This window comes from Triticum aestivum, chromosome 5B (genome assembly GCF_018294505.1).
Source record: "Triticum aestivum cultivar Chinese Spring chromosome 5B, IWGSC CS RefSeq v2.1, whole genome shotgun sequence".
Taxonomy (NCBI): domain Eukaryota; kingdom Viridiplantae; phylum Streptophyta; class Magnoliopsida; order Poales; family Poaceae; genus Triticum; species Triticum aestivum.
Window position 1 is genome coordinate 155,806,557 of NC_057807.1, and position 20,792 is coordinate 155,827,348.

Here is a 20,792-nt window from a genome sequence, read left to right on the forward strand (position 1 = left end):
CTACTTGGTGCAAGGAATTTGGCTAGCATGAGGGGGAAAGGCAAGCTCAACATGTTTGGAAGGTCAATGACAATATACTTTAACTGAGATGTCAGAAAACATAAACCATTACGTTGTCTTCCTTGTCCAACGTCAACTCTTTTAGCATGTCATACTTAATTAGTGCTTCACAATCAGAAAAGATGTCCAAGATAATATATTTATATGTGAACCCCTCTTTCCTTATTACTTCCTATTAATTGCACCGATGACCAAGGCTACGTTCATCAACTCTCAACATTTTTTATGCCTCATACTTTCTATGTGTGAAGTTATCACTATACATAAGATCAATATGAACTCTTTTGTTCTTTTTATTTTCTCAAGATCATAGCAACATAGCAAAGCCCTTAAATAAACACTAATCTTTATTATAGATAGCACACGGACTCGATTACAAAAAGAGATCACAAAGCAAAAACTCAAAACTACTTGATATCAAAACTTCAACTACTAATAGATCAAGATACCACTAAAAGGATCGAACTAAATAAAGCGGTAAAGATAGGAGTGTGATGGTGATACGATACCGGGGCACCTTCCCCAAGCTTGGTAGTTGCCAAGGGGAGTGCTCATACCCACATGATTATTTCTTCGGAGGTGATGGAGGTGGTGATGATGACGGCGGATAATGGCACATCTAGCGTAAAAGCTCCTCCAACTTTCGGATAATGCACTTGAGCCCAGCAATATGATCCTTCAACAAAATATTCTCCTCTATGAGATACTTGTTCTGTATGTGGGCTAACTCAATCATCTTGAAAGCTTCAATCTCTGTTGGAGTGAAAAGCTTAGGTAAAGGTTGAGGGATGTCTTCTTCTTTCACCGCCGGAGCTTGAGCCTCCATGGCCTTCTTGATCCCTTCATCCTTGTTGATCTCTTCTGGTTCCTCTCTTTTCAACTCTATCTTCAATAGCCAAGCATCCTTGTCTTCATTGTTGGAGGAGGGAGAAGTCATTGTGCTCTAAATCTGCAACAGGAACAGCTCGAAACGAAAACAGAGGATATTTGCGTGATACAGTGGTCAAAATCTTCGGGAGTATATATAATGAATTTTTACTGACCAAAATACGTAACATACAAGAAAACGGAGTCCGGGAGGCACACAAGGTGCCCACGAGACAGGGGGCGCGCCCTCCTCTCTCGTGGGAGCCTCGTGCCCCTTTCGGACTACTTCTTTCTTCCTAAAAACCTTAAATAATCCAAAACTGATAAAAATTGCCATTAGAGTTGTTTTGGAGTCGGTTTACTTACCATACCACGTACCTATGCCTTTTCGGAGTCTGGAACATTCTGGAAAGTGTCTCTTATGTATTCCTCAGGGATTATGGTTTCAATAGTATTAGTTTCAACATTGATAGGATTACCTAAAATATAATGTTTAATTCTTTGACCATTTACCACCCTCGGGTTTGTGCCTTCGAAGTTGTTGATTTTTATAGCACCAAAACGATAGACCTCCTCGGTAACATAGGGACCTTCCCATTTTGAGAGGAGTTTTCCTGCAAAAAATCTTAAACGAGAGTTGAACAATAACGCATAATCTCCTACGTTAAACTCACACTTTTGTATCCTCTTATCATGCCAGCGTTTGACTTTTTCTTTAAAAAGCTTAGAATTCTCCATTCATCAAGTGAGCTAATATCAAATAACCATTTCTCACCGGCAAGTTTGAAGTCATAATTGAGCTCTTTAATAACCCAATATGCTTTATGTTCAAGTTCAAGAGGTAAATGACATGCGTTTCCATAAACCATCTTATATGGAGACATACCCATAGGATTTTTGTATGCAGTTCTATAGGCCCATAATGCATCATCAAGTTTTTTGGACCAATTCTTTCTAGATCTATTCACAATCTTTTGCAAAATTAATTTGAGCTCTCTATTGCTCAACTCTACTTGACCACTAGACTACGGGTGATAAGGAGATGTGATTCTATGATTGACATCATACTTAGCAAGCATCTTACGGAAAGCACCATGAATAAAAAGTGTGAACCACCATCAGTAATAAGATATCCAGGGACTCCAAACCTCGGAAAAATTAACTTCTTTAAGCATTTTAATAGAAGTGTTATGATCAGCACTACTAGTTGGAATAGCTTCTACCCACTTAGTAACGTAATCAACAGCAACTAAAATATGTGTATAACCATTGGAGGCAGGAAAAGGTCCCATATAATCAAAGCCCCATACATCAAACGGTTCAATAACAAGAGAATAATTCATAGGCATTTCTTGACGTCTACTAATGTTACCTATTCTTTGCCATTCATCAGAAGATACGACAAACTTACGAGCATCTTTGAAAAGAGTAGGCCAATAAAAACTAGATTGTAGTACCTTGTGTGCAGTTCTGTCTCTAGCGTGGTGTCCTCCATAGGATTCGGAGTGACACTTGCGTAGGATTTGTTCTTGTTCATGCTCAGGCACACAATGTCTAATAATACCATCTACTCCTTTATAAAGGTGTGGATCATCCCAGAAGTAATGTCTTAAATCATAAAAGAACTTTTTCTTTTGCTGGTATGTGAAACTAGGAGGTATATATTTAGCAACAATGTAATTAGCATAATCAGCATACCAAGGAGCAGTACGAGAAGCATTGACAACCGCTAATTGTTCATCAGGAAAACTATCATTAATAGGTAGTGGGTCATCAAGAACATTCTCTAGCCTAGACAAGTTGTCTGCAACGGGGTTCTCAGCTCCCTTTCTATCAATAATATGCAAGTCAAATTCTTGGAGCAACAGAACCCATCTAATGAGTCTAGGCTTAGCATCTTTCTTTTCCATAAGATATTTAGTAGCAGCATGATCGGTGTGAATAGTAACTTTGGAATCGACAATATAAGGTCTAAACTTATCATATGCAAATACAACTGCTAAGAATTCTTTTTCAGTAGTAGCATAATTTCTCTGGGTAGTATCAAGAGTCTTACTAGCATAATGGATAACATTCAATTTCTTATCGACTCTTTGCCCTAAAACAGCACCTACAACATAATCACTAGCATCGCACATAATTTCAAAAGGTAAATTCCAATCAGGTGGCTGAACAATAGGTGCAGTGATCAAAGCCTTCTTAAGTGTTTCAAATGCTTCTACAAAATCATCATCAAAGACAAAAGGAATATCTTTTTGCAATAAATTAGTCAGAGGCCTAGAGATTTTAGAAAAGTCCTTAATGAACCTCCTATAAAAACCGGCATGACCTAGGAAACTTCTTATACCTTTTATGTCCTTGGGGCATGGCATCTTTTCAATAGCATCAACTTTGGCTTTATCAACTTCAATACCTCTCTCAGAGATCTTGTGCCCCAAGACAATGCCTTCATTAACCATAAAGTGACACTTTTCCCAATTCAGGATGAGACTAGTGTCTTCGCATCTCTGCAAAACACGATCAAGGTTGCTCAAACAATCATTAAAAGAGGATCCATAGACGGAAAAGTCATCCATGAATACCTCACAAATCTTTTTGCAAAAGTTAGAAAATATAGCCATCATGCATCTTTGAAAGGTAGCAGGTGCATTACATAAACCAAAAGGCATACGTCTATAAGCAAAAGTACCAAAAGGGCAAGTAAAAGTAGTTTTAGATTGATCCCCCGCTGAAACAGGTATCTGAGAGAAGCCAGAATAACCATCTAGAAAGCAAAAATGTGTTTGTTTGGATAGCCTTTCTAGCATTTGATCAATAAAAGGTAAAGGGTAATGATTTTTCTTAGTGGCTTTATTTAACTTACGGAAATCAATTACCATCCTATAACCTGTAATAATTCTTTGCGGGATCAATTCATCTTTATCATTAGGAACAACGGTAATACCTCCCTTTTTGGGGACACAATGGACAGGGCTTACCCATTCACTATCAGCAATGGGATAAATAATACCTGCCTCAAGGAGTTTTAGTATCTCCTTTCTTACCACTTCCTTCATTTTGGGATTTAATCGTCTTTGAGGATCTCTAACTGGTTTGGCATCTTTCTCCACTGAGATTTCGTGTTGACATAATGTGGGACTAATGCCCTTAAGATCATCCAGAGTATATCCAATAGCAGCTCGGTGCTTCTTCAAAGTTTTCAATAATCTTTCTTCTTCTTTCTCTGAAAGGTTAGCACTAATAATAACATGATATATTTCTTTCTCATCAAGATAAGCATACTTAAGATTATCAAGTAATGGTTTGAGTTCAAACACGGGATCACCCTTGGGTGGAGGAGGATCCCCAAGAATTTCAACGGGAAGGTTATGTTTCAGCATAGGTTCTTGTTTAAGGAACACTTCGTCTATTTCTTCCCTTTCCTTCACAAACATATCATTTTCATGATCTAACAAATATTGTTCTAATGGATCAGTTGGAGGAACAGCAATGGAAGCAAGACCAATAATTTCATCCTTACTAGATGGTTCCTCTTCACAGTATTGTCTATGAAATTTAGAAAAGTTGAATTCATGAGACATATCACCTAGACCAATAGTAACTACATCCTTTTTGCAATCTATCCTAGCATTAATGGTGTTCAAGAAGGGTCTACCAAATATGATGGGACAAAAGCTATCTTGTGGGGAGCCAAGAACAAGAAAATCAGCACGATATTTAGTTTTCCCACACAAGACTTCAACATCTCTAACAATTCCCATTGGTGAAATAGTATCTCTATTGGCAAGTTTAATTATGACATCAATATCTTCTAACTCAGCAGGTGCAATATCGTGCTTAATTTTGTTGTATAAGTCAATAGGTATTGCACTAGCACTAGCACCCATATCACATAAGCCATGATAACAATGATCTCCTATTTTAACAGAAATAACAGGCATGCCTACCACAGGTCTATGTTTATCTTTAGCACAAGGTTTGGCAATCCTAGCAGTTTCATCATAGAAATAAATAACATGCCCATCAATATTATCAGACAAGAGATCTTTAACAATAGCAACATTAGGTTCAACTTTTATTTGCTCAGGAGGTGTATAAGTTCTAACATTGCTCTTACGAACAACAGTTGAAGCTTTAGCATGATCTTTTATCCTAACAGGAAAAGGAAGTTTTTCAACATAAGCAGTAGGAATAATAGGATCACTATATGTAATAGTCTTCTCTTCGACTGTAATAGGTGCAAATACTTTCACTTCAATGGGAGGATTATATTTAAACCACTTCTCTTTAGGGAGATCAACGTGAGTAGCAAAAGTTTCACAAAAGGTAGCTACTATCTCAGAGTCAAGTCCATACTTAGAGCTAAATCCACGGAAAGCATCGGTATCCATAAAAGATTTAACACAATCGAACTTAGGTGTCATACCTGACTCCTTACCATTGTCGGAACCCCAATCTTCAGAGTTGTGTTTAATTCTTTCCAATAAGTCCCATTTGAAATCAATAGTCTTCAGCATATAGGAACCAGCACAGGAAGTATCCAGCAGGTTGCGATTATCAAGAGAAAGCCGAGCATAAAAATTCTGAATAATCATTTCCCGAGAGAGCTCATGATTGGGGCATGAATACAACATTGACTTAAGCCTCCCCCAAGCTTGAGCGATGCTTTCTCCTTCGCGAGGCCAGAAATTATATATGTAATTACGATCACGATGAACAAGATGCATAGGATAGAACTTCTGGTGAAATTCCAACTTCAATCACTTATAATTCCAATATCTCGTATCATCACATAGCCTATACCATGTTATTGCATCTCCCTTCAAAGATAAAGAGAAGACCTTCCTTTTGACAACATCATCGGGAATACCTGCAAGCTTAAATAATCCACAAACTTCATCCATAAAGATGAGGTGTAAGTCGGGATGCAATGTTCCGTCTCCTGCAAAAGGATTAGCTAGCAGTTTCTCTATCATACCCGAAGGAATCTCAAAGTGAATATTTTCATAAGGTTCAGTAGGTTGAGGAGCATCTCTTTGCTCTTCTAGTTGGGGTGAAGATACCCCAAACAAGCCCCTCAAAGGATTAGTTTCCATAGTAACAAGTAACAAAAATTTCAGCACACTATATAAATGTTTCCTTACCAAGTTCCACTCACCAAGAGCGCTACGCTCCCCGGCAACGGCGCCAGAAAAGAGTCTTGATGACCCACAAGTATAGGGGATCTATCGTAGTCCTTTCGATAAGTAAGAGTGTCGAACCCAACAAGGAGCAGAAGGAAATGATAAGCGGTTTTCAGCAAGGTTTTCTCTGCAAGCACTGAAATAGTAGGTGATAGATAGTTTTGTGATAAGATAAATAGTAACAAGCAAAAAGTAAATAAAGTGCAGCAAGGTGGCCCAATCCTTTATGTAGCAAAGGATAAGCCTGGACAAATTCTAATAATGAAGAAGGAGCTCCCGAGGACACATTGGGAATTATCGCCAAGCTAGTTTTCATCACGTTCATAAGATTCGCGTTCGGTACTTTGATAATTTGATATGTGGGTGGACCGGCACTTGGGTACTGCCCTAACATGGACAAGCTCCCACTTATGATTAACCCCTACTGCAAGCATCCGCAACTACAAAAAGGAGTATTAAGGTAAACCTAACCACAACATTAAACATATGGGTCCATATCAACCCGTAACGAAGCAACGCATAAACTAGGGTTTAAGCTTCTGTCACTCTAGCAACCCATCATCTACTTATTACTTCCCTATGCCTTCCTCTAGGCCCAAATAATGGTGAAGTGTCATGTAGTTGATGTTCACATAACACCACTAGAGGAGAGACAACATACATCTCATCAAAATATCAAACGAATACCAAATTCACATGACTACTAATAGCAAGACTTCACCCATGTCCTCAGGAACAAACGTAACTACTCACAAAGCATATTCATGTTCATAATCAGAGGGGTAATAATATGCATAAAGGATCTGAACATATGATCTTCCACCAAGTAAACCAAATAGCATCAACTACAAGGAGTAATCAACACTACTAGCAACCCACAGGTACCAATTTGTGGTTTTGATACAAGATTGGATACAAGAGATGAACTAGGGTTTTGAGATGAGATGGTGCTGGTGAAGATGTTGATGGAGATTGACCCCCTCCCGATGAGAGGATCGTTGGTGATGACGTTGGTGATAATTTCCCCCTCTCGGAGGGAAGTGTCCCCGGCAGAACAGCTCCGCCAGAGCCCTAGATTGATTCCGCCAAGGTTCCGCCTCGTGGCGGCGGAGTTTCATCCCGTAAGCTTGCCCACGATTTTTTCTAGGTGAAAACCCTTCATATAGCAGATGATGGCAGCCAGAAGCCCACCAGGGGGCCCAGGAGATAGGGGGCGCGCCCTACAGGGGGGGGGGCGCACCCCCTATCTCCTGGATAGGGTGTGGGCCCCCTGGCCTATTTCTTTTGCCCAAAAATTCTTATTAAATCTGAAAAGTTGTTTCGTGGAGTCTCAGGTCTTTTGGAGTTGTGCAGAATAGGTTTCCAATGTTTGCTCCTTTTCCAGCCAGAATTCCAGCTGCCGGCATTCCCCCTCTTCATGGTAAACCTTGTAAAATAAGGGAGAATAGCCATAAGTATTGAGATATAATGTGTAATAACAGCCCATAATGCAATAGACATAAAAGCATGATGCAAAATGGACGTATCACCCCGCAACCGTAGTAGGGATTCCAGTGATCCCATAGCTGTCATTTCCCACCGACATCTTTGGCGCGCCAGGTAGGGGGCGCAATTGTGAGAATCTGGCCTAGCAGTCGACCTAGCTATTCTTCATCGCCACGGCTCCTGCAAAAAAGGCGGCCAAGAAGGCGGCGCTGCTCGTTGGCTTGAAGGACACCGAGGCGACGACGGGAGAGCTAAGTCATGCTGAAATTTTAAGTTTTTCTCCTTAAATATAAGGTTATTATCCTCGATGGTTTGGCCTATGTATGGAGAGCCTGTACGCAGAGGGGCCCTCCTATGATCGGCAACGCCTTTGTTTTGTTTCGAGTCTGCTCAACAGTTCAAGCGGCCGAGTCGAAAGCAGCAGGGTAACCTTTCGCCATTGGCAACGCTCTCGGTTATGACTCGAGTCAAGCTCGACAGATCGAGCGGCCGCGCCAAGGGCGGAAAGGTGCTTTGCCTGGCAACAAGCACACTCAGCAGTCTAATGAGGATTCGTCCTCAAGGCGTCGCCCTGGGTTTATGTGCCGGCAAACTTACTCGGTCGACATGGGGTGGACATACAAAGGAAAATCAAATAGGAAAATAACGCATAGTTTCAGGATCGCTGCAGAGTTATATTACATAAATTGCCGCCGCGGTTCTCACTAAAGATAGCATTGTCTTGGTCATGAACTTGCAGCAGCGACGGAGAACGGGATGCCTAGTCCCGACGCTGGCCCTCCAACCTCTTGATTTTGTCGATGCGGCTGAGGATGGGCTAGATACGCTCATTGAGCGCCCCGATGTCGGCATCCTCCGGCAAGCTCTTCAGCACAGCTCTGAAGTCGAGGTCTGGGTGCCAGTGCGCAATCTTGGTGAGCACCCTGGTCATGGTCCCCCGGCAGAGTATCCGGTATTCCTCTGCCAGGGAGGCCGCCCGGTTGGAGTGAAGCCCCTTCAGGGCGCCGACGACCTTCTCAAAATATATGGTCAGGTTGGCGTTGGGGCTCAGGTTCGCCTCTAGGGCATAGCTCATCTCCGGCATCCCCATAAGTGCCAGCTGATCAGTGTCCGAGTTTGCAACAACGGCAAGGCGTTCGAGCCAACGCTTCTCGCCCGCCATGTGGTCCTCGAGGTTGGCGGTCTCGTTTATCTGCCGCTGCTTCTCCGTCGTCGGCTCCTTGGTCAGGATCCCTTCCCGGGTTTTGGCCTCCGACAACGTCTTCTTGAGAGCTCCCAGCTTCAGCTTGAGGTCGCTGATGGAGTTTTTGGCTTTGGAGAGTTCTCCGGCCTTGCTGATGACCTCTCCCTGCGCCACCGTCAGAGCGTCGTTGAGTGTATGCTTCTCTTGGGCCAGCTTTAGAGCTTTCCCCTCCAGCTCCTCCACCCTGCCGGTGTGGGCCTGAGCCTGGGCGTTGAGTGCTTCCTGATGCCTCCACTCCAGCTCTTGGGTCCGCTGCAGGACAAGCTTGCCCACCTCTTCGTCCTTCCCGCGGAGCGTGGCGGCAAGCTTCTCCTCGCGCGCGGCAAGGTCCTCTTCCTGGGTCTTCAGCGCGGCCTCGTGTTGGGTTCGAGCGGCTTCGGCTTCGTCGGCCAACTTCTTCACCGTCTCCTGGGCCTTCTCGATGTCGGCCAGCTTCAGGGCGAGCTCCACCTCACGATTGGCTAGCTCGCTCTGGGCGGCCTTCAGCTCGTCCTGGGCCTAGCGGAACTAGTCTTGCGCCTCGGTGATGCGCCCTCCAAAGTCCTCCTCCGCCTTCTCCACCACCGCCGCCCTGGACTTGGCCTTGTCCAGGCGGGCGGGGTGGAGCGCCTGAAGCTTCCGGAAGCTGGCACCCATGGCCTGGAGCAGCTGCTCCTCCTGGGAGCCGGCGCCACCAATGCCCGGCTCATCGACGACCTCGAGCCCGACGGCCGCAAGCGCCTCCTCCTCGAACACCCCTCCCTCAAAGGGAGCCCTGGTGCTCAACGCACCAAGAAGATGGACAAAGAGGTCGTCGCTTACCCTCAGGTACCTGCCGGGGCCAGAGGCAGCGGAGGAGGAGGGAAGGTCATCGAACGCCACCTCCTCGGCAGCGGCCTTGCCGGCCTCCCCGGCAAGCCCCTTGCCAGGCTCCTTGGCGGGCCCCTTGGCAGCATCCTCAGCGGCGCCCCTGGTGCTCTCCTCGGTGGCAATCTTCTCCGCCTCCGCCGCGGCATCTGCGGGGACGTCCTTGATGGTGGTGTCGACGTCCTTCGAGGAGGGGTCTGGACGCCAAGGAAGAGACAGGGCTGAGCCAAGATCAAAAGCCGGTAAGGAAAAGAGGAAAGAAAGAATGTAAGGAGAAGTGGAGAGCGAGTGGCTTACTCGTGCCGGGCCGAGAGGCGGAAGCCCCTTCTCCGCCAAGGTCTGGCGTCGAGGCAAAGCCACCGGCGCCTGCGTCCTCCTCCCCCTCCTCCGCGTGCACGGCCTCGGTGCTTGGTGCCCTTGCCGGGGATGCCCCTTGGGGCGGTGTAGTTGACGGAGGCGGCACGATCGGAGAAGCCCTCTGTGGCTCCCTTTGGTGCTGCTCCTCTCCTGCATCCACGACACGGTTAACACTGAAGCATCGCGCATGACGCACGTTGATGGAGGGTGGGTGGTGGACTCACACTGGGGGCTGGGCTAGGGGCTGATGTCCGGGCTGCTCGACACCACCAGTGGCGTACTGGAGGTGCCTGCCGGAGGCTGGCCACTCACCAAAATCCTGGCCCTCTTTATCCTCTGGGCCAGCGTCTCCACATCCCTGCAAGATGAAGACAAGTAAGCAACGCCACCAGAGGAAGTGTAAGGAATGAGGGAGGAAAGCAGAAGCTTACTCTTCATTCTCTTCCTCCTCCTCCTCTTGTGTTGCTTTGCATTATCTCTCCGGGCTGAGAGGCCCGAGCTCTCTCTCCGGGCTGAGAGGCCCGAAGTCAAACGCAATCCCCACGCTGATGTTTGCCGATGAGGGGGGAGGCGACGGCGTCCGGGCGCCCTTGGACGATGAAGAAGCAGATGCCTTCTTCTTCGACACCACGGCTTTCGCCGTTTTCTTCATCGCCACCGCCCTCGTCTGGCGCACGGGCGCTTCCTGGGCTTGCCGTAGCTGCACGGCCCGGTCGAGGCAGACCGGATCGCTAGAGGTGGCCCGCCGCAGGACCCGCCTTTTTCGGTGATCGGGGGATCGACAGTCGCGGTCCTCTCCTCCTCGCCCTCCTCCGACAACGACCCGTCGGCGGTGTCATCAACAAGGGGAGCCCCGGTGTCGGCGCCGCTGGCCTCCCTAGCGGCTGCTGCCCACCGGGCGAGCTCCCCCTCCTCCGCCTCCGCGCCGGCCTTGTCTACCACGCCACCGGTTCTGCCGGCCTCCCTGACGAGCTTTGCCTCCTCCTCGGCAAGCCTCGCCTCCTCCCCCCTGGCGGTGATATAGTCTAGCTCCGCCGGAGAGGTGTCCTGGATAAGCCGCGGCTCGGCAGTGGTGTACACCTCATGCAAGGTGTCGAAGAACTCCTACACCACAAGCCCGTCCGGCTCAACCCAGTTCGGGTCAAGGCCATGCGTGTTAAAGAGCGGCATCATGGCAATGATCTCGTTTCGGCGAGAGTTGTTGCTCAGCGGACAACTCCCACCTACAGCCTGAAAATGGGCTCCTTGTCGACCTTACCAGCCTTCGCGGCGGCCCTAGCAAGCTTGCCGGACCGCTCGACCTCGCCCTCGTCGTTGACCTCGAGTTGGAAGATCCATTGACAAAGGTGGGCGTGCCTCAGCACCGTTAGGTTGTTGTCGAGGTCGGGGCGGAGCCTCATGATGTTGGCGGTGTTCACAAAGAGCCAGGTCGGCCTCCCCTTGTCGTGCAGAGGGGCAATCCGGTGGCGGATGAAGTCCGCCTTGATCATTTAGAGGGTGAGCCCGGCCTAGGTGAGTCGGAGAATCCTGGTGGTGGCGGCCGTCAACTTCGCGTCGTCGGCGTCGACGTCGCCCCAATCGCCGCCGCGGACCGGCGGCTTCTGGCGAACCTCGCAGAATGCTGGCGGGTCCTCCTCCTCAATCCAGCACAACCGGCCCCGCCATTCTTCCCACCTCTCCTTCGTGGCACCGTCCGGGTACGCCCCCTTGGCCCTCGGGATCCAGGCAATGCAGCCAGCAATGGCGCCTCCTTTTTGGATCTGAGGGGAGAAGTAATGGCGGAAGAGCGCCGTGCTGGGGTGCACCCCGACGAAGCCCTCACAGAGATGGGCGAAGAGGGCCATGCACGCCACGGCATTCGGGGTGAAATCCAGGATATGGAAGCCGTAGGTGTGCATGATGTCCTTCAAGAAATCAGAAAAGGGGGGATAGAGCATGCAGGAGAAATAATCGACGGAGAAGGGGTACCGATTTGGGGAAGGCCTAGCGCTGGCAGGGATGACGTGCGTGGCTGGATGCCCCGTCTTCTCTCCCCCCGTCTTCACTCCCCACAGGTCCTTGAACATCTCCTGGAGCTCGGGCACGCCGACCATCGAAGGGAAGTAGGCGGACTGCGCCCTCGCGCCACTAGCTCTCTCTCCGGCTGCTCCGGCACCAGGCGTCCTTCGCTGCTCCCTTGCTCTTGGTGGACTTAGGCGCCATGGCGGCTGCGGGAAGCGAAAAAGTAGAGGATGGCGGAAGCACGGCGGCGATGGGCGAGGGCAGAGAGGCTCGAGAAGAAGGAAGAAAGAGGGTGGCGGTTCTGAGATTGGAGAGAGGCGCAAGGGGAGGGTAAAAGTGAGCAGCGCGCCCACGGTTATTCCTTTTTATGGGGAAGGCGCGGGCCGCCTCCTTTCCCATTCACTGCGATACGATGCATGCGTGCGGACACTAGCCCACGCATGCCTCCCACGTCACGCACGCGCACACGACCCCCACGTCGCGCGTTCAACACGGATCGTGGGGAAGCGCAGCGGACGGAGCAGTTACCGCGGTAAAATCCGCCCCAACTGCCCGCGCACCGTTCTGGACCTGGCCTAACAATGTGCTGCGCTTATGTATGGCACAGGCCCGGGGGCTCCTGTCGGTGTACAAAAGTAGGGGCTCTCCTTTTGACCCCTTTACTTGTGCACGGGCAGTTAGAGCCACCCGCCACGGCCACGCATAACAGGGCAAGGAAGGGAAGCTAGAGAGAAGCCGAAGGCACGAGACAAACAAAGCAACGACAAGGACCAAGGCCACAAAGATCGAATCGACGAAGCAGGTCCTTGCCGGGGCAACCTCAGCAGCCCCAGAAAGACCCTTGCCGGGGCAGCTCGCCCACACCAGCTGAGCAAGCCACCCTTGAGCCCACTAATGCTAGACAAAACGCATTGGGACAGGGCTCGGGAGGCACCTCCGTGGTGGCATGCAGATCTTTGTGAAGACATAGAATGTTCAAGATCAAATGAGGATAGGAAGGCAACGATCCTCACCAAGATCCTCACCGAAGGAACCCACAAGACCCCGGTAAGATCCTTGCTGGGGATTCCAGCACGCCACGGCAAGACCCTTGCCGGGCCACCCGGCAAGACCCTTGCCTGGCCACCCGACAAGGCCCTCGCCAAGCACGCCAATAGGGCCACTGCCAGGTCCACACCAGCCAAGTCTCCGCCGCCGCTCGCATGCAGCTGCCGACCCAACCAGCTGGGCAGGCGCCTGCGTGGCAACATGCAGCCCTTCGTGGAGGCTCCACCAACACGCCACCTCAGCTGCCTACCTGCCTACATGGCACCGCATGCACCGCTGGCCAGGGCGCGTGTCGAAGCGAGGAGGAGCAGCGACGGACGGGACGGGCCTCGCTCCCGCCCCCGATAAAGTGGAGGGACACCTAAGTCGTGCATTAAATGCACTTTTTCCTGTAATACCAGCGATAAGCTCACAACGTTGTAGCACTTTGCACCTCCTGTGTGCCACTGTGGCAGCCCCTTTCGCCTATAAAAGGAGGCCCATGGCACACTGGGAAAGGATTCGGCTCTTTGGAACCTAGCAGCACCCAGAGCTAGTTCGAGAGCTCAAGAACACTAAATACATCCACCAAAGCAAGATCATAGGGTTTTACGCATCTTTGCAGCCAGAACCTGGGTAAATCACCTTTGTGTTGTCTGCTAGTCCCGCTCTTCTCACGATCCCCGCGCCCCGCAACCGTAGTAGGGATTCCAGTGATCCATAGGTGTCGTTTCCCACCGAGAACTATGCAAAGGCTCAGACTGGTTCGGATATGATGAACTGACCCTAATTTTTTTGTGGCTTTTTCGTGGACTATAGGTATGAAGAACAGACTCGATCTAAACTACGAAAAACTGTAAAATCTCATCGAGCAACCTGAAAATCTGATACCACTTGACAGAGGCAAAGGTGTCCCGTCTTTCGATGAGATGGTGATTGTCGTTTTGGAGGAGTAGACTTTGACGATCTGACTACGTACGTGCGAGGACGTCACGCCTTAGCAATCGCTAAACCAACTCCGAGAGGTTATTGACCACGCCGGAGCACGATCAACCTGACCACGAGGGTCTATTTCCTGCAAACAAATGAAGAACAAGTAAGAAACTAAGATTGTAATCTAGATATTGCGAATATAAGATGAAAGCTTTATTGATCAAGATGGGGTTCTGTGACGTCTTGGTCTGGTCGTTGAACACAAACGAAGTACGCGAAGTTGCAGCTATGGCAAACTTTTAATCTAAACAAAACCCAAAGTCTAAACGACACCCTAAGGGTTGTATATATGGAGGAAGAGGGGGGAATTTTGTGGCCCTTGGGGAAGGGGTCCGAAACCAACCCTATCTCTTGGTTCCCCACACACACGGACTCTAAAAACTGGCTATACTCAAGTATTTCAAAATTACATGGGTCTGGCCCAATAATAAGGTGACGCAGCACCTAGAATAGCCTCTGGATGAAAGTTATGAAGTAGCATCTTGTATATTTCATCCAAGCCTTCATGCACTCATTATGGTGGCTTCAACGTCCTGAAATCATCACTTGTAACTCCATTCTTGTTCCCCTTGCACATGCCATCATCTCCATGCTTGTTCTTGCTCCAATGTTCATCCTTCTCCAAGCTAGGCCCTTCATTTGTAAGCAAAGCAAATGTATCCAATTTAGGCAGCATCATATTCTCATGAACATTAGAATCATTACCAAGAAACGAAAGTACCTGGTAATTTAATTGGCGTGCGCGAGCTCTAGTAATTGGTCCAGTATGTATAGCAGCAGGGGTTGTGGGTGTAACAATGGTATTGATGTCCTCATCACCTTAGGAGACACAAGCCACAACTCAAACAAGCTCAAACATCAATTGGGTTAAGTTGGGTTGGCGAAATGTATGGTGGGCAAGGTTATGCGAAAATGATGGTGGTGGTTGATGAAGAAGCAACCGTCCCTGAGTAGCCGAAACACCTTAGGAGACTCGAATCACTACACAAGCAACCACTAATGCTATGGGGAATGAAAAGGGTTAGGTTGCGGAAGTCAGTGGTGGTAATGCGAATGATATGGTGGAGGGCCTAGGCAAACTTGCCAAATTTTCGAAACTTTGATGAAGTCAAATGGTGTTGAAACCTATCTAGATGGATGTTGTATGTCAATAGCTTCTCAACGAGCTAAAGAACGCAAAAATAGGACTCCGGATGTGGAAGTTATGGGCAAAACGATGAAACACGGGAGGCTGAAATCCTAGGGGTTGGACATCCGGGGGGTGGGGGCCGGATATCCGAGGGCTGATGTCCAGAACCGTGCAGATTTTGTGCTCCAAGACCCGGATGTCCGGTTTGGGGCCTGGATGTTCGGACTGATGGCCTGGATCCGGATGTCCGGCATGTGGCCCGGATGTCCGGCCCGACGATTCCAGATCGGGATTTGGACTTCGAAACTCGATTTGGGGCGGAAATTGATGATTTCGGGGGAAAAATTGCGGAGATTTCGTGGATGGAAAGTGGGGAACTTGGGGAGATGCTAGATCCACTTGAAACCAAGCAAATCCATGGATCAAAATCAACAAAACATCATCAAACCAACAAATAAAAAAAAAATTGGGGCTATTTTTGGTGGGGATTTTCAAAATTTAGGACGAAATCAAGGAAAAGAAGGCTAGAAAATGGTGGGAGGGACTCAAAAAACGTGATCAACGTGTCTCATAATACCATATGATACGAGGCTAACCCGCTGTAGGCCGATCTTTCATGATTGGAGTGGGATCCCTCGAAGAACGCGAAGAACACGGGGAAGAACGGGGAGGAATCACAAGGGGAAACACTCAAGAACAAGTCCAATCACACATCCACTAGACAATCAAACACACAAGATCCACAAGGTACATGAACAACAAAGGGAAAGATACAAGGTAAGGTTCATCTCCAAGAGGAGGTCTTGATGGTATCCTAGACGGATCTTCCCATGAGGGGGTCTTGATGATATCCCGCAGGATCTTCTCACATGGAGGTCTTGAACTCCATGGGAGTGGTAGTCTCTCTCTCTCAAGAGTAGACGTAGGAGCAAAGCTCACCTAAGAATGAGCTATCATATTTGCTTACCCTAGAAAGGAGGTGGAGGTCGAGTATATATAGGCAAGTCCACGGATGGTGTAGTTGTTCCTTGGCGCTTGCACTCCTCCTCAACATCCGTGAAGCTCCGACAATACCTATGCATGCACACGGGAGAAGTGTCAAGTAGTATACCATCCTCGAAGGGGTCAAGTGAGCACGTGTAAAGGAGACGATTCACCTTTGTGTGTGTGAAGTAGATGTCGCACGTGTCACACGCTGAACGGACTCTTGACATGGTGATATCCATAGGATGCTCCGCATCACAACCCCTACTTGATGTAGGGTAGAACCCTAGAGGCCGATCTTTCACATTTGGAGCGGATCCCTACGAGAAACACGAAGAACACGAGGAGGGGAACGAGGGAAAAACACGAGAGAACACTCAACAAACAAGAATAAAGTCACACATGCGCTAGATCATCGAGACACAAGGAGATACAAGATCCAAATCCAACAAGGGACGATACATAGGGTAAATGGTTCTTCTCCGTGAGGAGGTCTTGAAGATGGTCTTCTCCGAAAGGAGGTCTTGAATCCAAGTGGATCTTCTCCGAAGAGGTGTCGGTCCCTCGCGAAGGAGTAGATCCGGATGGATGAGCGAGGCTCTATCTCACAAATGAGCTAAATCAACGCTAACCCTCTCTAGGAGGAGGAGGAGGTCTATTTATAGTCTAAGTGCAAAAGAGGGGCGGAGTGAAGAGGTACATGGGCCTCAGCCCGCAACTGGATGCAGCCAGGGGTCGGACGTCCGGTGGGCGTCGGACGTCCGGAGGCTCGGGACGGTCCGAACGTCCGTAGATCTTTGGACTTCCGTAGTTTTGGTTCTGTTGTCGGTCGTACGGTCGTACGGTTGTCCGGTCTTCCTCGGATTTCTGTAGATTCGGTTCTGTTGGGGAAGTGTCAGTCGTCCGGAGAGGCTCAGTCGTCCGGAGCCTGCGAGTTGTCGGACGTCCGGTCCTGGTCGGACGCCCGACTGCTGTAGCGTTTGCTGGCCTGTTTTCCTTGGGCTGTTGCGCCCTCCAGGGGTCGGATGCCCGGCTGCTGTAGCGTTTGCTGGCCTGTTTTCCTTGGGCTGTTGCGCCCTCCAGGGGTCGGACGTCCGTGTTGGGCCAGTCATCTGGAGCCTGTAGCTTACGTGGCAGCTCTTCTTCTTGTCCTTCATGCTCGGTGTCCTCGCCGTCCTGGCCATTGAATGTAGCTGTTCTGTGGCTCTCCTCCAAGCACCTGATCACACATAGAGTCTCCGCATGAGGTAGTAGCCATGTCTCGTAAGTAGAGAGTGGGAGTTCGGAGAGGAGCGAGTTCACCTTATCTTCGATAGTCTTTGCTTGAGCTCTTATCATAGGTCCAAGTGGTGTCGTGGGAGATGTAGGCACGTCCATGGGGATGATCGTGGGATGCTCCACATCACTCCTCCTCCACATATACAACCCTTAGGGCGTCATTTAGACTTTGGGTTTTGTTTAGATTAAAAGTTCGCCATAGCTGCAACTTCACGTACTTCATTTGTGTTCAACAACTAGACAAAGGCGTCACAGAACACACCTTCATTAATAAAGCTTTCCTCTTATATTCGCAATATCCAGATTGCAATGTCAGTTTCTTGCTTGTTCGTTTGCTCGCAGGAAAACAGACCCTCGTGGTCAGGTTGATCGTGCTCCGGCGTGGTCAATAACCGCCCGGAAGTTGGTTTAGCGATTACTAAGGCGCGAAGCCCTCGCACGTTCGTAGTTGGATTGTCAAAGTCTACTCCATCAAAAATGATAGCCATCATCTCATCGAAAGACAGGACACCTTTGCCTCTATCAAGTTGGTGTCGGGTAAGCGATGGTGACTGCGGAACGCGGTGGTGGTTTGCGGAGTTGGATAGGTGGAGCGGAAGGTGTAGTGTTGTTGGAGTGCGTATGCGGGGGTGGAAATGGGCCGGTCGGACTGAACAAGTTCAGTTTCGTCAGGGTTCGTCGGACGGTCGGTCTGTGTCGGACGACCGGTGGTCGTCGGATGTCCGGTATCTATCGGACGTCCGCTCCCTGGGCGGTTTCGTGCACGGGATGAACTCTAGGGTTCGTGGTGGAGAGGCAAAAATTGGGCAAAATTGGACGAATTTGTCAATGGAATAGGGGGAAATGATGGGGGAAAGCTAGATCTACCTGCTACACACGAAATCCACTGATCAAATCCAAAAAAAGTTTATCAAAACCAACAAATCACAAAAAAAAATTGGGCTATTTTTGGTGGGAATTTTTCAAATTTGAGACAAAATCAACAAAACAAGGGTAGGGGCTCCAAATCTTTGATCAACCAAGGCTCATGATACCAAGATGATGTAGGGTGGAAACCCTAGGGCCGATCTTTCACGAAATGGAGAGGATCCTACGAAGAATACGAAGAACACGAGGGGAAACACGAGAGAAAGGCACTCAAATCAACGAGAACAATCACACATGTGCTAGATCCATGAACATAAAGGCTGATACAAGATCCAAACGCGACAAAGGATGATACAAGAGACAATAGTTCTTCTCCGAGAGGAGGTCTTGAGGGGTCTTCCCGTGAGGCGTCTTGAATCCAAGGATGGATCTTCTCCAAAGAGGCCGCGGTCTCTCCAATGGAGTAGAACCAAATGGATGGGCAAAGCTCTATCTCTAGTATGAGCTAAACCAATGCTAACCCTAAAAAGAGGCAGATGTAACGCCCCGAGACCGATGCTCCAGTTGCCTTCCATTTATCTTAGTTGTTGCCGTGTGTTTATTTTGTTTGTTTGTTGCATTATCATAATTGTTTTGCATATTTTATTCCTACATGTTTATGCCATGTCCATGTTGAGTGCCTTGTCATGTGTTTGCTTCTTGCACCATGCTCATTTTCACTTGTTATGTTGCATTGTGCCTCTTGTCATTATATTGTATTGTGCCATCTTTGTTTGTTTGTCATGTTCATCTCACTTTGTTATATGTTATATGCTTTGATATGCCTCTTGTCATTTATTGCATCATGATCATCACGTGGGTTGCATTCTTCATATTGGTGTATTGATGTGTGTGCATCAGTCCTTGCTGTCTCTTCTCTCAAGCCATGCCCATGTATCATCACCTCCTTCTTCCTTCTTATTCCTTTCATTTTTGCTAGTGCCATTTTCTGTCCTCCATAAATGTTCATTCTTTCCCTAAAAATCCTGTACATTGCCTACACCCTCTCTGCCAATTTTCAGCTCATTTGAAAATGTTTTGGTTGGGTTCAAAAATGGTTTAAGTTTGAATTTAGTTCAAACATGAATTATTTTTCTATCCTTAAAAATGACCAAACCATTTTATTCAAATCCTTCATAGATCCAGGGCCTCAGATTTATCCTCATCTCATTCTACTTCTTCGCCAAACCCTCTGAGCTTTTCTTCCAAGGTTCTATTCATATTATAAATGGATAAGAAGAACAACAGAGGGGGAGAGAGAGTTCCAGCCGAGGCCCAGCTCCTCTCTGCGCAGCGCTGCAGCCCACTTACCCCTTCGATCCAGCCCACCAGCACCATTCCCCTGTTCATTGTCTTCCCCTTGTACGGCAGGTCATCCAGGATGTCCACGTCGACCTCCTGAGTGATTTGACGGCCGGAGAGCTCCCATAGGCCCCTATAAATCATGCCCCCAACCCTAGGGTTCCCTGGTCGCTCCATTTCCCCCTCCTCCTTCTCCTGCCGCCGCCAGGTGAGACCTCTCCATGCAATAGCCGTCACCATGGTCGGGAGGAGCTCAAGCTCGTCCCCGGCTTGTACGCCTCCGTCCTCTGCGTTGCTGCCACGGGGAGAGAGTCGCGGCACTCGACGTCGTCTCCTTCGTCCACGCACGCGTCCACGAGCCTCGGATCGACCTCCCCGACGACCTCTGCTTCCCCTGCTTCCTCTGCTTCACGGACGCCAAGTCGGAGGCCTCTTCTCGTCGCCGACCTCTCCTTCTTCTTCCTCGGGTCTACCTCGCCGCCGGCTAAATTCGTCGCGTCCCCGAGCTCGTTCGACTCCTCCGAGCCCCTTTACGTGAGCAGCCGCGCTTCCCTGTACCTTTTTCTCGTTGGTTGCCTCCTCTGTCGCCGGTTGCTTGCATGCCTGATGGTTCCTCCGTCGTCACTTTGGTCACCGGCAAGGTTGCTATGCTTCCTCTGTTTCTTCAGCACACCAGCGCTTCACCTGTAGCTCGTGCTCAGCACGCACACGCCAGAGCAGCGCCCCGCAGCCCGCGCTCGTGCTGCAGCTCGCCCGTAGCCTCGCCTCGCTGTGCTTCGCCGCCATGGCCGCAAGCTTCTGCCCGCACATGCATGCATGCCCGCGCGCGCCCCACCGCAGCCTCCCTAGTAGGTTTCCGCACCCCCGCCGCATCTCTGCATCCACCAAGGTTGCCGCCTTGCTGGACACCATCGACGCCGGCGAGCAGCATGCTTTCATGGAAATCAAGGCCTGGCCCTCGATTTTGTTCATATAGCGTGGCGCCCCAGCTTTGGACGCCCGCTCACCTTCAGTGCAGTGGCTAGCGCCACTTGCCTCCATCCTGCAGGTCAAGGGATCAAATCCCCTCGGCTACATATTTTTTGTTTACACTGATCCATCCAACTGGCTAGCGCAGGCACTACAAATCTGA